Raw genomic sequence first — 14,197 nt, forward strand, 5'->3', positions numbered from 1 at the left:
ACTTCAGTGCATGCCTGCACAGGAGTAAACGACATAAAACCTGCAATAAGAACATAAGAAAAGCATGCTGGATCAGGCCAATGGCCTATCTAATCCATTGCCCTGCTCTTACAGTTGCCAACCATATGTCTGTGGGAAACTAGCAAGCAGGATTTGAGCACAAAAACAGTCTCCACTCCTGTGGTCTCCAGCAACTGGTATTCAGTTGTGAAAAGCATTGTTGCATCCAGTTCCTGCTTGCAGGCTTCCCATAGGCATTAGCTTGGCCACTGTGAGAATGGGATGGTGGAGCAGATGGGCCTTTGATCTCATCCAACCTTAGGGCTCTTTTTGTGTCCTCCCTGCTTGCTCACTCAGAGAGCTCATGTGAACCAGCAGCAAAAGCAAGAAGAAAGAGGAGCTGGTCCAGGAGGTTCCAGGGATTGGAGGGGGCACCTTAAAGAGGTGTGAGTAGCTACCCAACAATGCCACAGATTCCTGTTCCTGTTCCAACAGAAGATGAACAGAAGACGTCACTCCAGCAGGAGCGAGATCCCAAACTGCAACACAGTGATGGGCCTTTGAAATTCACACTTAACTGAATTTTATGATGTAGTTCCCCAACTAAGCAATATTTACCCAAAAAATGCATATATCAGGGTGAAACAAGCATATATCGGTGAAACTAACATACCAAAATGCATTACATGAGGGGAAATTGCTTGCAAATGTGTATATAATAGGAAAAATTACATACAAAATATGTATATGATGTGAAATGCACACCAAAATGCTGAATAGTTTTCACAAGGGTTTTTATTTTTAATTAAAAATTGCAAAATGATGAGTAAATGTTGTGAACTGAACTTCAGATGGGGAAATGGAGAGGAACTTAAATTGACAGATTGGTTCATCCCTACTGGAAGAGCTAGAGGTGGACTTGCCCAATTCCATTGTTGATGCTAATAGATCTGGAAGGCACCCTAGGCTTCTCGGCAGCAGCAGTGACTACTTTCTGGCCTGGCTGTGGTCATGTTTGTTTGTTTTCAAAGACATCAGGGGATCCAATAATGGATTTCTCGTGCACCATGTGTGGGCCCTCAGCAGTGCAAGAGAAATTGAATATTTTCATTTGTTATTTTTATACCGTTTCAAATTGTTAGCTGTGTGTGTGTGTGTGTGTGTGTGTGTGTGTCCATTAACAGGAGTACTCTCTGTGGAAAGGTCTGCTGAAAAATGCTTATAATGTATATCTTTTTATATACCTGGGTTCAGTCTAGCATATTTTGAGCAGTGTGTTTCATGCTCAGAGTTATTAATGCAGAAAAGCATCTGCATTAGTGGTGGGGATTTTTGGGGTGTGTCCCAGTATTCCCACATGAAGAACATTCTGAAGGGCCACCTACCAGTGGTGGCTGGGCCCAGAGGCAAGGGTAGGCAGAACGACTAATGTAAATGCTACCTTTGTGCAGTAGTCTAGTTTCCATGTCCACTCATACATCCCTCTCTAATCCTCCATTCAGACCACCAGAAGACATTAGCAGAGTTCAGATACACCCCCCAGCAATTCAAAAGCACTCAAGAAGGAGGGGCAGGACTTCTGAGTGGTGTGGTCTGGGGTAAGGGGGCATAGCCTAGAGAGAGTTTCAAGGGCCAGACAGATAGGCTCCCCACCCCTGGCCTACAGTATCTGTATCTACTACTGGCTTTATGCCTTTCGCTCACCCACCCACCCACCCACCTCTCTTTCCAGTGTTGATTGCATGAATCACCATTCTACTTCACAATTCAGGATTCTGCCTTATAATGAATCAGACCATCAGTGCAACTAGCTCATTGCAACTGACGTTGACCAGCAGCAGCTTTCCAGTTTTTCAATCAAGGGTTTCCCCATCCTTGCCTGGAGACGATAGGGTCTGAACCTAAGACCTTTTGCATGCAAGACATGCTCTTTCACTGCTGAGCTGCAGCAATTTCCTACCCCACCTGTTCTGCTAATTGCACTTGGATTGACTTGAACAGGAAGAAACAGACAACTGACAGCAGCGGATGCCCATTAGGAACAAGTTTCCCCACATAAGCTCCAATGTTTAATGTTTTGAGCCACAGCTGAAGAACTCTTCAAGAACTGTTCAAGATGTGTTAATTGATGCTAAGTCTGGCATTTCTGCAAACCAATTAAAAGCAAGAGTTCTTTAGGTTTATTATGCAACAGGTGTCAAGTTGCTGGAATCTTATTTGGCACACATTCGCCTACAGCATGATTCTTAGTGGGGCAGTGAACACCACCCACACCACCCACTGAACTGAGCACAACAAGCAAAATCCACCTGGTGTTGATCATGCTGAAGAAAAAGCAGCTCGGAGGCAGCTCATTAGTATCCTTTCTCATTCAGGTTGTCATCTGAAGACTTCCGTCCAACATTTGGCTATATCCAGAGACTGGGCAAAAATAGTTCTGATGCAGGATGGTGCAATATGAATGACAGAAGGAGAGCCTAGTCCATAACTCAATTAAATGAGATAACATAGATTTAGATTTCAGTGATTTAAATCAAGTTTTAATTGGAGCTAGATAAACATGTGCAGTGAACCTCAGGGTTCTGTTGTGTATAAGGGACGAACTTAGTTGCCCCTTAGTTGCCTTCATTCTGGTCTCCAAGTAACAAACAAGAGATTCTGGTAACTTTGACAACAGGCGTCTATATTACTTCCAAACATAAGAAGCACTAACTGGAATATTGCACACTGAGATAGGGAGCACACCATCTCAACTCCAAGGCCTTCACTATACAGTATATGAGACATCCCACTTAAGGTCACCAGATACAAACTGTATCTGGAAGCATATTGCCAAAGAAGAACACACAAAAGGTGCACATTTAGAAAGGATGGCATTATTATTATTATTATTATTATTATTATTATTATTATTATTATTAAACACGGTACAGGACAAATTACAACAAAACAGCTTTAAAACAGTTAAAAACAACACATAAAAAATAACAGCACACAAATCTAAAATGAGAAACCCATGGCGGATACCTATCTAAGCTGTCTGTGGACAAAGACCGGCTCAATGGGCCTGAAAAGCGACATGAGTGCTACACTCCATAGCCACTTTTGACTGGACTTAACTGTCCAGGGGTCCTTTACCTTCTACCTTATCCAACCAGGAAACAAAAATATATCCAGTCATTTCCAGAAAGTTCTGGTGGTGGGTACCTCCTGTATCTTGACAGCAATGCTGTTCCACAGAACAGGGCAACTACACTGAAGACCTTGCTTTCCAAAAGAAAAGAAACAGAATACATCTCACCATAATGGGGAAGGCTGTGACCAGTTGACCTGTGTGCCTGCCCATTCATCTGCCCACATGCTAACTGTTGAAGGGCAACTTTGTGGCCACTGTTCTCCCTTCGGATGGTTTTTCATATTTCAAACAAAGGGCTCCTTCACATAGAGAGCTGTACTCTGTAGAGGAGGCCATGCTACTAGACCTCCAGGAGGGAAAAGGAACTAAGGGTAAAAGTCAACATGGTGTTTGTCATGTAGTTTCTTTTCATAGCTTTTCGTCTTTAGCAATGAGCTGGTGAGGGTGGCTGGGGAGCTGGTTCAGGACCATGGACTTTAACTCTTTGACCTCACCATGCTCCTGGTCAGAATTTCCCCTTGTCCCTGGCCTCAAACTGCTATTCACAACAGAAGGAAAGATTTGGGGGGTTGGGTGTAGCTAAACCAAACTAGCTTTGCCTCTAGGCAAGTGTTCCCCCAGGAGCTCTCAAGCTAATGAAGCTTGCTTATTGGATTTGTGGATATTTTCATAAGGACAGACTTCATTTCTTTTTGTCACTACCAGTCCTGGAGCTCTTTCTTTGGGAAGGAGGCTCTCTGAAATGAGCCAGAGATTACAATATACACATTAATGTCTTCTCCCATATAATCCTCCCTTATGGCACAAGAACATTCAGCAAAACCCCACTGGGAGCCTTCCATCATCTGCATCTTCATCATCCTCAGTATTGGTTCACCATCAGCTCATCCTCTCTCTCCTCCAGTCAAATTTGGTGTTGGAACCTCCCTAGCAGGGACGCGGCACACTATCTGGGTGTGGGAATATGGCAGATATCGAAAGGTTTACAAACTGCCTTCTTCTGTTGTTAGCCTTCTTCTACTCTTATTCTCATTATTAATCAATCATCAATCTTGGCAACCAGCCCAGAGTAACATCATGTCCTGATAAGGTAAGGCTATGTCACTGCCTTAGCTCTATAGTCCAAAAATAAGCTTACATTCCATTAATCCATCTTCGCATGATACATCCATATATAAAATCAATCTCTTAAAGCACATTGTCTAGAAGAATTAATATTAACAAAGCTGGTTTGGGCATCTATACAGGCCCTACATAAAGAACTGGAGAGTTAAACTGTCAAACGTCACTCTCTCCTTATAACATACCTTGTGCATGTTCCATTACACATAGAAAAACTTTTTTTTTTAAAGTCTCCATTTAGAGGATTAAATCAATCTTCTCCTGTGTCACAATTGTGAAATACACAATTTATCGTGGAAATGAAGCAAGCCCATAAAGCTGCCACCATATTACAGCATGTGAACACTTGAATGTGCAATCTAATTTTCCTCCGTTCCTTTAATGTCTGGTTAATTACGGTGAATAATGCTGGCTATATATACACAGAGAGAGTTCTGGTTTTTTATGGTTTGCATGCCACCTTGAGCATAATTTTAAAAGAAAGGAAACTGACATCTCGTTTTTTTACAGAGTATTAAATTTTGCAATTTTAAAATCTAATTTGGAATTTATTTTATCGAAGGGAGGTGGGAAGACATTTCATAACACACACACACACTCGTCTGCTTTTGCATCCAGAAGAGCCATAGCTCAGTGGTAGAGCATCTACTTTGCAAGCAGAAGGTCCCAAAGCCCAGGTCCAGCATCTCCAGGTAGGGCTGGGAGATACCATTGCCTGAAACCCTGGAGAGCCACTGCCAGTCAATGCAGACACTAGATGGACCAATAGTCTAATTCAGTATAAGGCAGCTTTCTGCATCCTATGCCTGCGAACTTCATGTGTGTGTGTATGAGCACAGGTCTTGTTCTCAGGTCTCCAAGTCAGGGTTTGGTTGAATGCTACAGATACAAATGACTTTCTGAAGGTAAATAGTTGGTGCAGAGTTTAAACTCCTTCCCTATGACATGCACTTTTACAAGTTTGCCCTACTCTCTGAATAGTCCCTTGGAAGGATTTTTTTTTTTTAATTCTTCACCTCCTGTTTCCTCTCCATCATCTTCCTCCAGGCTATAAGGATTGAGGAGGAAGCAGTGAGTCATAAAGAGCTGAGCTCTGTTTCACAAAGTCAGCACTTGCAGCACCATTGCCGTGTGTCTCGTTTGTAATTCTAACAAACTTTATTTAAAGACCGAGTACAAGGGGAAAAGCAGTGTCTGCTAATTGGAACTCTCCAGGTATCTTTTCCCCCTTTTTATTTCCAGATGTATTATTAACAAGGAAGCACTTTTGCTTTGAAGGGCTGCAGCCAGGGCCTGATTGCCTTGTGTACCCAAACTGGCTCATGCTTGGTTAAGTTCATTCCTTATTTATGATGAATGGGTCATTTTTATACAGGCGCTGAGACAATTAAGAGGCTCTTTCTCTCTGTCTTCCCCCACCTCTCTTTCCTTCACTCCCTTCCACAAAATCTTCAGTTAATATGCATGGATAGGAGTGATAATTTAAAATGCTTTGTAAAGTGCTTTGAGATCCTTTGAGAACGATGACAATCTGGGAATGTATGGCATGGGCCCACACAGTTTACAAATTTGCCTTTGGGCTGAAATCCAATACGCAACACTGGACATGCATTTTAGACCTCCTTATCTTTGTCAGATCCATGGAGAGCATGTGACTCCATCGGTTGTGCTAAGGTCTTTGTAGCCAAGAGAAATTGCAAAAATCTATTAGCACTAAAGAAGCCCTGGTTTGATACATGCCACCGGCACAATTTCATTTGTCCTTATGAATGATGTAGGTGTTGGTGAAGGGGGATTAGCTGTGTTGGAAATGGGATTGCTTGGACACCTTTGTTTCTTTTTTTAAAAAAGTGTACATGTGTACTCCAGTGCTTGAGAACAGGAGAGAACATGGGAGGGATAGAGGGAGGGGAAAAACAGATGGAAGAAAATGCCACCCACCCTTGCAAGCTGCATTACATCATCAGACTATTTGTCCCTCTTAAAAGTCAGGGTCTGCCAACCTTCTTAGGCCTCTGTTTATAACGGTACTAGAAATATTGAATGAGAGACTGAGGGGGGCAACAGAAATAAAAGGAGTGCAGGTAGGAAAGAGGGAATATAAAATCAAGGCCTTTGCAGATGACATCGTACTAACTTTCGAAGACCCAAAAAAGAGTGTAAAAGAAGCTTTACTAAAGATTGACGAATTTGGAGCCGTGGCAGGACTTAAGATAAATAAAAATAAAACCAAAATGTTGGTTAAAAATTTAACAAAGGAAGAAATAATAGATTTAGAGAGAAGGACGGAAATTGCAGTAGCTAAGAAAGTGAAGTATCTTGGGATATGGGTCACAGCTAAGAACATAAATTTATATAAGGATAACTATGATGTCACCTGGAGGAGTATAAAGAAAGACATGGAATTTTGGGGGAGGATGAAACTCTCCTTTTTGGGGAGGATAGCTGTTGTCAAAATGAATATTCTGCCTAGAATGCTATTTCTATTCCAGACCATCCCCATACTTAAAGACCTAAAACAATGCAAAGAGTGGCAGAGAGTCTTGGCAAAGTATATCTGGCAGGGGAAAAGGCCACGGATAAAAATGAAAATTTTGATAGATTAAAAAGAAAGAGGGGGCTTTTCTCTCCCGGATCTAAGTCTATACTATGAAGCGGCCTGCATACTTTGGTTAAAAGATTGGATAAAACTGGAGACTAGAGATCTACTGGATTTAGAAGGCTTTAATAATTGGTACGGATGGCATTCGTACCTTTGGTATGGGAAAGTGAAGGTCCACAAGAGCTTTCTAAATCATATTTTTAGAGGACCTTTATATCAATCATGGGAAAGGAATAAAAATCTCCTTGAAAGAAAGACCCCATGGTGGATCTCACCAATTGAGGTTTTAACGGTGAAGAAAACAAACATGGAGGAAAAAAACGCCACCTATGAAGAAATGTTAAGAAAAACAGACCAAGGGCCAAGACTTAGACCTTATGAAGAGATAAAAAATCTATTCACTGGGTGGTTGCAATACCACCAGGTGAATGATTTGCTAAAAGAGGACAAGAAGAAGTTGGGTTTTGATGACAAAAAATCAAAATTCAATGTAGAAGTAATAGAAGGTAAAAACAAAACCCTATCTAGAATCTATGACATACTTTTAGAGTGGCATACAAAGGACGAGGAGGTGAAGGAGGCAATGATTAAATGGGCAATTGACTTTGGTTATAACATCGATTTTGAAAGGTGGCTGGAAGTGTGGAATTGTAACATAAAGTTTACAGCATGTATGTCTCTGAGAGAAAATGTTTGGAAGATGCTATATAGGTGGTACCACACCCCTGTGAAGTTGGCCAAAATGTATAGACTAAAAGATAAGAAATGCTGGAAATGTGGGGAGGTGGAGGGTGACCTATATCATCTATGGTGGACATGCAAAAAGGTGAAAGGCTTTTGGGAATCGGTTTACAATGAGCTTAAAAGAATATTTAAATACACTGTTCCCAAAAGACCCGAAACCTTTTTGCTGGGAATGACGGGTAAAGATATTAAGAAAGAAGATAGAACGATATTCCTCTATGCCACCACAGCAGCGAGAATTTTATTGGCACAATATTGGAAAGTGGAAACTATCCCCAATATAAATGATTGGCAAATTAAAATGATAAAATATGCTGAGCTTGATAAATTAACAGGTAAATTAAGAGACCACGCTGAACAGAAATCTCTGAAAAATTGGAGTAAATACTGGAACTATATTGGAATAAATGCTTAATGTGATTGGCGGGGTCGGAACAAATACTACCAGCGTGTGAATTTAGGCCTATAGATTAAAAATCAAATACGTAATGGAAGCAGATATTCGATACTTACCAAAAGGATGGAAGGAAGTCCAGGAGGCGGTTTCTGTGGGGGTGTGTGTTTTTTATTTTTTTATTTTTATCTTTTACTGTTTTGTGAAATAGCCAGATTAATCTATCTTTGTATAGTTAGAGAGAGGAAAAAGTTGGCTTGTATATCTTGACTCTTTTTTTTGTTACAATTTTTTCTTTTGTATTTGGTTGTATGTTTGTTATGTGTATAACCTTAATAAAAATGTATTTGGAAAAAAAAAAGAAAAAAAAAGTCAGGGTCTGCCAACCTTCTTAGGCCTCTGGAAACATTCGAATTTTTGAGCAAATGCAATGGGAACCACCCTCGCTTGCCTCTTCTCTCTTTCTGTCCCCAGAAAGAGGAAGACCACATGCTGCCTTTCTGAGGCATCTGGGTAAAATAATTAATTTGAGCCTTGAAAAGCACACACAGGTGAAATATGAAGTAGGAAAGAGTGTCAGTCTTCCACCTTCCTCTTTCAGTATTTAGCACAGGTATAAACTTGAACCAAGGGTCATAGGAACGTGCAAGCCCACTTACCACGACAAGGTGATGATTCAGTGAATGAAGCAAAGATAATCAGTGTTGAAACAATGATTCTTCAACATCAGCTTCGTTGAACTGGTCATGTTGTTCGGATGCCTGATTATTGTCTTCCAAACCAACTACTCTATTCCGAACTTAAAAATGGAAAGCGTAATGTTGGTGGTCAACAAAAGAGGTTTAAAGACTCTCTCAAGGTAAATCTTTAAAAATGTAGTTTAAACACCAACAACTGGGAAACACTGGCCTGCGAGTGCTCCAACTGGAGAACAGCCTTTATCAAAGGTGTCATGGTCTTTGAAGACACTCAAACTCAGGACGAAAGAGAGAAACATGCTAAGAGGAAGGCACACTTGGCAAACCCTCACTGTGATCAGCTCCCACCCAGAAACATATGTCCCCACTGTGGAATGACATGTGGATCCAGAATTGGCCTCCACAGTCACTTATGGACTCACGGTTAAAACCGTGTTTATGGAAGACAATCTTACTCGGATATGAGTGATCGTCAAAAAAGAAAGAAGAAGAAACTTGAACAGCCTTTGGATCTTGGAATGAGGCTGATCTTTCTAGGCAAAGAGGAAGCAATCTACTACACCTACATTTCTGGAGCTCTGAGCACCTCTTTTAGTTTGGGGTGATGACCCTGTTTTAGCTGGAGGACCACATAACTGCATATGCAGCCTTCCAGGGTTTATCGGCTGTAGAGCAGAACCAGGGGTAAAAGTTCCTAGGACATTCCAGTCACACAAAGCCAAAAGGTTCTGCATAAACACCTTTCCCTCCATCCAGGCAAGCAAGATCCATTATCACAGTCCCAGCTGATATTTCAGCAAGACAAAAGCACTGAAAGAGAACACAGAGCAGGGGCAGAAAGTGAGGCCTAGGATATCCGAGAAGAAGGCTTGAACAATCCCCATTTGATATGCTCATTAAGCAGGCCAGAGGATAACTCAGACAATAATACTGCCTGTGTTTTCACTTTGTTGCCACTTCCAGCATAAACAACACTTTACACAGTCTGTATTAGATTGGAATGCTATGAAGCTCACAGAACTCAAAAGCAGGCAAATTGATTTAAGCAACACCCAAAACAGCACTATGTGACTTGGAGCTAATTCATAGTTTCCTCTTTGACTTGCACACACAACTGCTTATGTGTCTCCAGGGATGGCCTGAAGGCACAAGATGCCACCAGTTTGCTGCATGTAAGCAGGTCTGGATCCATTCAGTGCTTGGGTGTGACCACCTGTAAGCCACATTAGTGGTACCTTGGGTTGAATGGTGGAAGAAAGATGGGAGAGAAATATAACAAACAAATGTGAGTGGTGTGCTCACAAGCAGTGTACAATGAGATGCAAGTGTTCACAGAAGGCAAGCATATGACCCCAAAAGCTGTGTTGGCATTCAAGGTTTGCACATGCAAAGCACCCAGCTCAGGCATAAAAGAACTTGAAAGCACTTACTGGTACCAGAAACAATGCTTCATGGGCTCCTGTACCAATATGTACTTTTTGCAAACCCAGAGCCTATGTGTCAGCCAAGGCGGATGAAAGCAGCAGAGTAGCTCACAGCCCAAGTGATTTGAGCAGTGGCCTGTCTCATCAGATGGTATCATGCACTCTTGCCCAACCTGGTCCCCTCTAGATGCTCTGGACTGCAATCCATTGACATCCCTGACAATTGGCCATGCTGGCTGGGGCCGATGGGAGTTACAGTGACAAACATCTGGAGGGCACCAGGTTGGGGGTGGCTGATGTTAGTATATCTGCTCTCAGTTCAGAGTCCCTCTCAAAATGCATAAACCAGAATAAAGGGCCCTAATAAGAGCCTGCTGGTGAAATTGCAGTGGAAACAAGGCTCTGAGTTGGGAAGTGAAGTCAGGTCAGAGGCACAGCAGAATGAATGATCAAAGACGAGGGTTAAACCTAAAGCATCAGCTTGACAGGCAGCTGAAACGCGACTGTTTTGTAGCAGTGCTACAAAGGAAAATGCAAGCCAAAACGACTGCAGCCGGGAATAGGAGACACTTTCTCATACCCTGAGAATATTTATGATTCTTTCAGAAGAAGGAAGAAAGATTTCATATTGAATTAGGATACTAAAAGTTCCTACACTTCAGTTGTTTGACACAGTGGCTGAGAAAGATACATGGAGGGATTAAGATAGAGCTGCTCTAGATGGAAAGATAGCTAACAAGTGACTCTTCTAGTTTGAACTGGCTGTGGGGCATTTCTGCATGTCCAAGCCCGTGATTCCTGCTTTGGTAGTGCATATCCACATTGCATGTGGATAGAGCCCTTTTGCAATGATACGAAATGTGGAGCAAGTAACATGACTGACTGGCATATCAGTGCTTTTTTTCTAAAAAAAATGTTTAGGGGTATTCTCATTTTCCTACTCATATTGAAATACTGCCCCTCAATGAGGCCAAACTTAGATTCACAAAATATTTAGGGGTATACGCAGTGGCGGAGGAACCCTCTCCAGCACCCGGGGTGGCGCAGCCCATACGGACTGCACATGTGCGGCAGCCCATAAGGTCGCCGTGCGAGAGGCAACCCATACGGCTGCCATGCGCAAGAGTGGCAACCATTACGGATAGCGAGAGAGAGACGCCCATATGGACTAGGGGCGCCCTTCGCCGCTCTACAGCTGGGGGGAGGCATCTTGTCACCCCTCCCAGAGTGGCACCCGGGGTGACATGCCCCTCCTGCCCCCCATCCTATGCCACTGGGTATGCGTACTCCTGCATCCCCCCAGAAAAAAGCACTGCTCATGAATGTATAAGCATGGAGATCATTTCAGCCCCCTTAGAGCTACTGCTATCAAGGACTTACAAAAAGGCTGCAATTCTCATATTTTGAGCACTTTTCCTCATGTGCAACATAACACACAATAAAAACACAAGGCCCAGACACACAAAACCACCTATGTGCACTAAGAGCTCTTTGGATCCTATAAGAAGGATGAGAAATGGAATAATTTGGTCAAGATCCAGCAGGCCTGTGCAATGTTACCCATGCAAATAGAAGAGGTTCTTCTGTTGCTGGGTCACATTAAGTGGATTCAGATGATGCCTCTGAACAGGGGTGCTGACTTGAATAATTTTTTTTTTTTTTGGGAGGGGGGGGGAGAGAAAAGGCCTGGTCCGCATAATCGATCATGTGATGCAGTGCACATGCACCATTTGAATGACAATGCCCATCAACTTTGGGCCCCCCCAACTCCCTCAGATATTTTTTGGGGGGAGGAAAAAAGGGACTTCGACCCCTAGGGGTTGGCTCCTATGCCCCTCAAGCATTTCATCCCAAGATTACCTCTCTTGAGCCCCTTCTCACAGGCACAAATTGTGCGGATTCTGCTGGGTACATCAACAGCGAGGCATGGGGTTAGGCTGAGTGGCTCCCCATGATTCCCCCTATCCGCAACTGAGCCATTAGCTGAACTAAAAATACTGTTTGTATTCTGAAACATCCATTATTTTATTTCACAAAAGCGTCAGCTTCCTATCGCAGACAAGAAGATGTCAGGTGCTGTCAATTAAAACACCTACAATTCTTGGACTGCGCTTCTTTTCCTGAATAACTTTGGTGCTGGTTATGTCACATCATTCCATGACTAAGCTTTAAGAAGAACTATCGAGTGGATTAAGCTCATACTGTGCACTGATATGCGAAATATAAAACCTTTGCACTAGACTCTGTGAGAATCTGCCATTGGCTTCAGTCTAAAGCTTATCTGTTCCCTGCAATCAGTATATAGTACAAAGACAAGGCTATTCTTGTACATTTCTGGTGGCAGAAGATACCCAAGCAATATCAGTGTGTAAGATTTGACCCATGCACCCTCCACCTGTGGTTTTAACTCCCAACCTCAAAACAGCTCTTTTGGAGACTGCAAGGGCTGCCAAATAACCATGCAGGAGCTTTCCTTCCTCCTGAGCCATGGCTCCTATAAAGTGGTTGCCACCTAGAGGCCAAGAACGGAGGTGCATTTCATCACTGCCTGGGCACACCTCATTAGGTCAATGACAGCCTTTGGCTGGGCTCCCTACTAGGTATAATTTGTAGTGACAACAGTGTTGCTTTGCTACTTACCAGACAACATAGGCATAAATAATGAGGCCTGAGGCACAAAACAAGAGGAATGGCGAGAGATTAAAGGCAGGAACAACAAGAGAATGACCCGGGGGGTTTCTTTGAACATTATTGAAGGTTAATAATGGCAAGTAGGTTTTAAAAATCAAAGAAAGTTGGGAAAATCATTATGAGCTCCAATTAATGACTGGAGACAGGCTATAGGAGCCTTCTGTGTAGAAGCATATCAAGCATTCAAGTGTTTTGAGCTACCAAACAAGGAGAAGGTGAGTTTTACACTCTTGTCCAAATCCAGGTAGATGGCCTACACACTCCCATGCAATGTATTTTATATAATTTTTAAGCTGGGGCAGCCCAAGACATTTTACAGTACAGCAGCAAAGGGTATCCCCCTCCACAATGCACAGGGTGGTATATTCCATTAGCACAAGGAATTATGCCTGGCCAGAAGAATTTCCCCCACTCTTCTCCCTCTCTCCCCATGCTCCTCATTTCCTCCCCAAATCTGCTCTGAATGATTGGGGGAACCCCTAGAACAGAGTGTGGTGCATGGAAGGAGCAGAGGGGAAAGTCCCATTGTACAAATGCAAATCCTCACACTGCTGGGACTTGTTAGCTGGATACGACCCATGATACCCCAGGCTTATCAAGTCATTTTGATACCTGCATCAGAAAATATCAGAAGCACCTTTCTCCTGCTTCTTCCCTGTTAAAAAATGCAGTCATATCAAATTAAAGAACAGTTTGTTGCCCTTTCAGGGCAACCAAAATAAGCTTTCTCACTCTACCTAATGGTAGGGGTAAGGGTGGTCTAGGGAAAAAATCAATTCAATTGCATTTAAAGCTGAGCCTACCTAATGTGGACATCCTGAAACAAAGTGAGAAGGTATATTATATTATTATTATTTGTTGTAGTATTATTAATATTGATTAAATTTGTATACCACCCTTCACCCTAAGATCACAGGGTTATTCTCTCTCTCACCCTTACCCACACCCACACCAAAGTGAGAACACAAAATACATAATAAAACAAAAACAAAAGAAAACCAATAACCTAGGGTTGCTATATGTCCGGAATTTCCTGGATGTAGCCAGTATTCGGCCCTAACCATCTTCCCACAAACACATTTAAAAAGCCATATCATGGAGAAATGTTTTCGCCTGGCACTCAAGGATATGCAATGAAGGTGCCAGGTGAGCCTCCATTAAGTTACATTTTATGTCCTTTGATTTTTTACACTGCCACAGACCATGCCACGATATTCAGAGGAGCTGAGTTCCAATCCACATGTTAGTGGGAGAGATGTGGATTTGGCCATGATGTGTGGAAGTCACAAAGGTCAATTCCCTCAAGCCTCGTATCTTCATCTGGTAGACTGTGATACTAGAATGTATGAGAGTCTGCAGTTTTATATCAGGAGAGACTGATGACAG

This window comes from Podarcis erhardii, assembly GCF_964252035.2.
Source record: "Podarcis erhardii genome assembly, chromosome: 3".
Taxonomy (NCBI): Eukaryota; Metazoa; Chordata; class Lepidosauria; order Squamata; family Lacertidae; genus Podarcis; species Podarcis erhardii.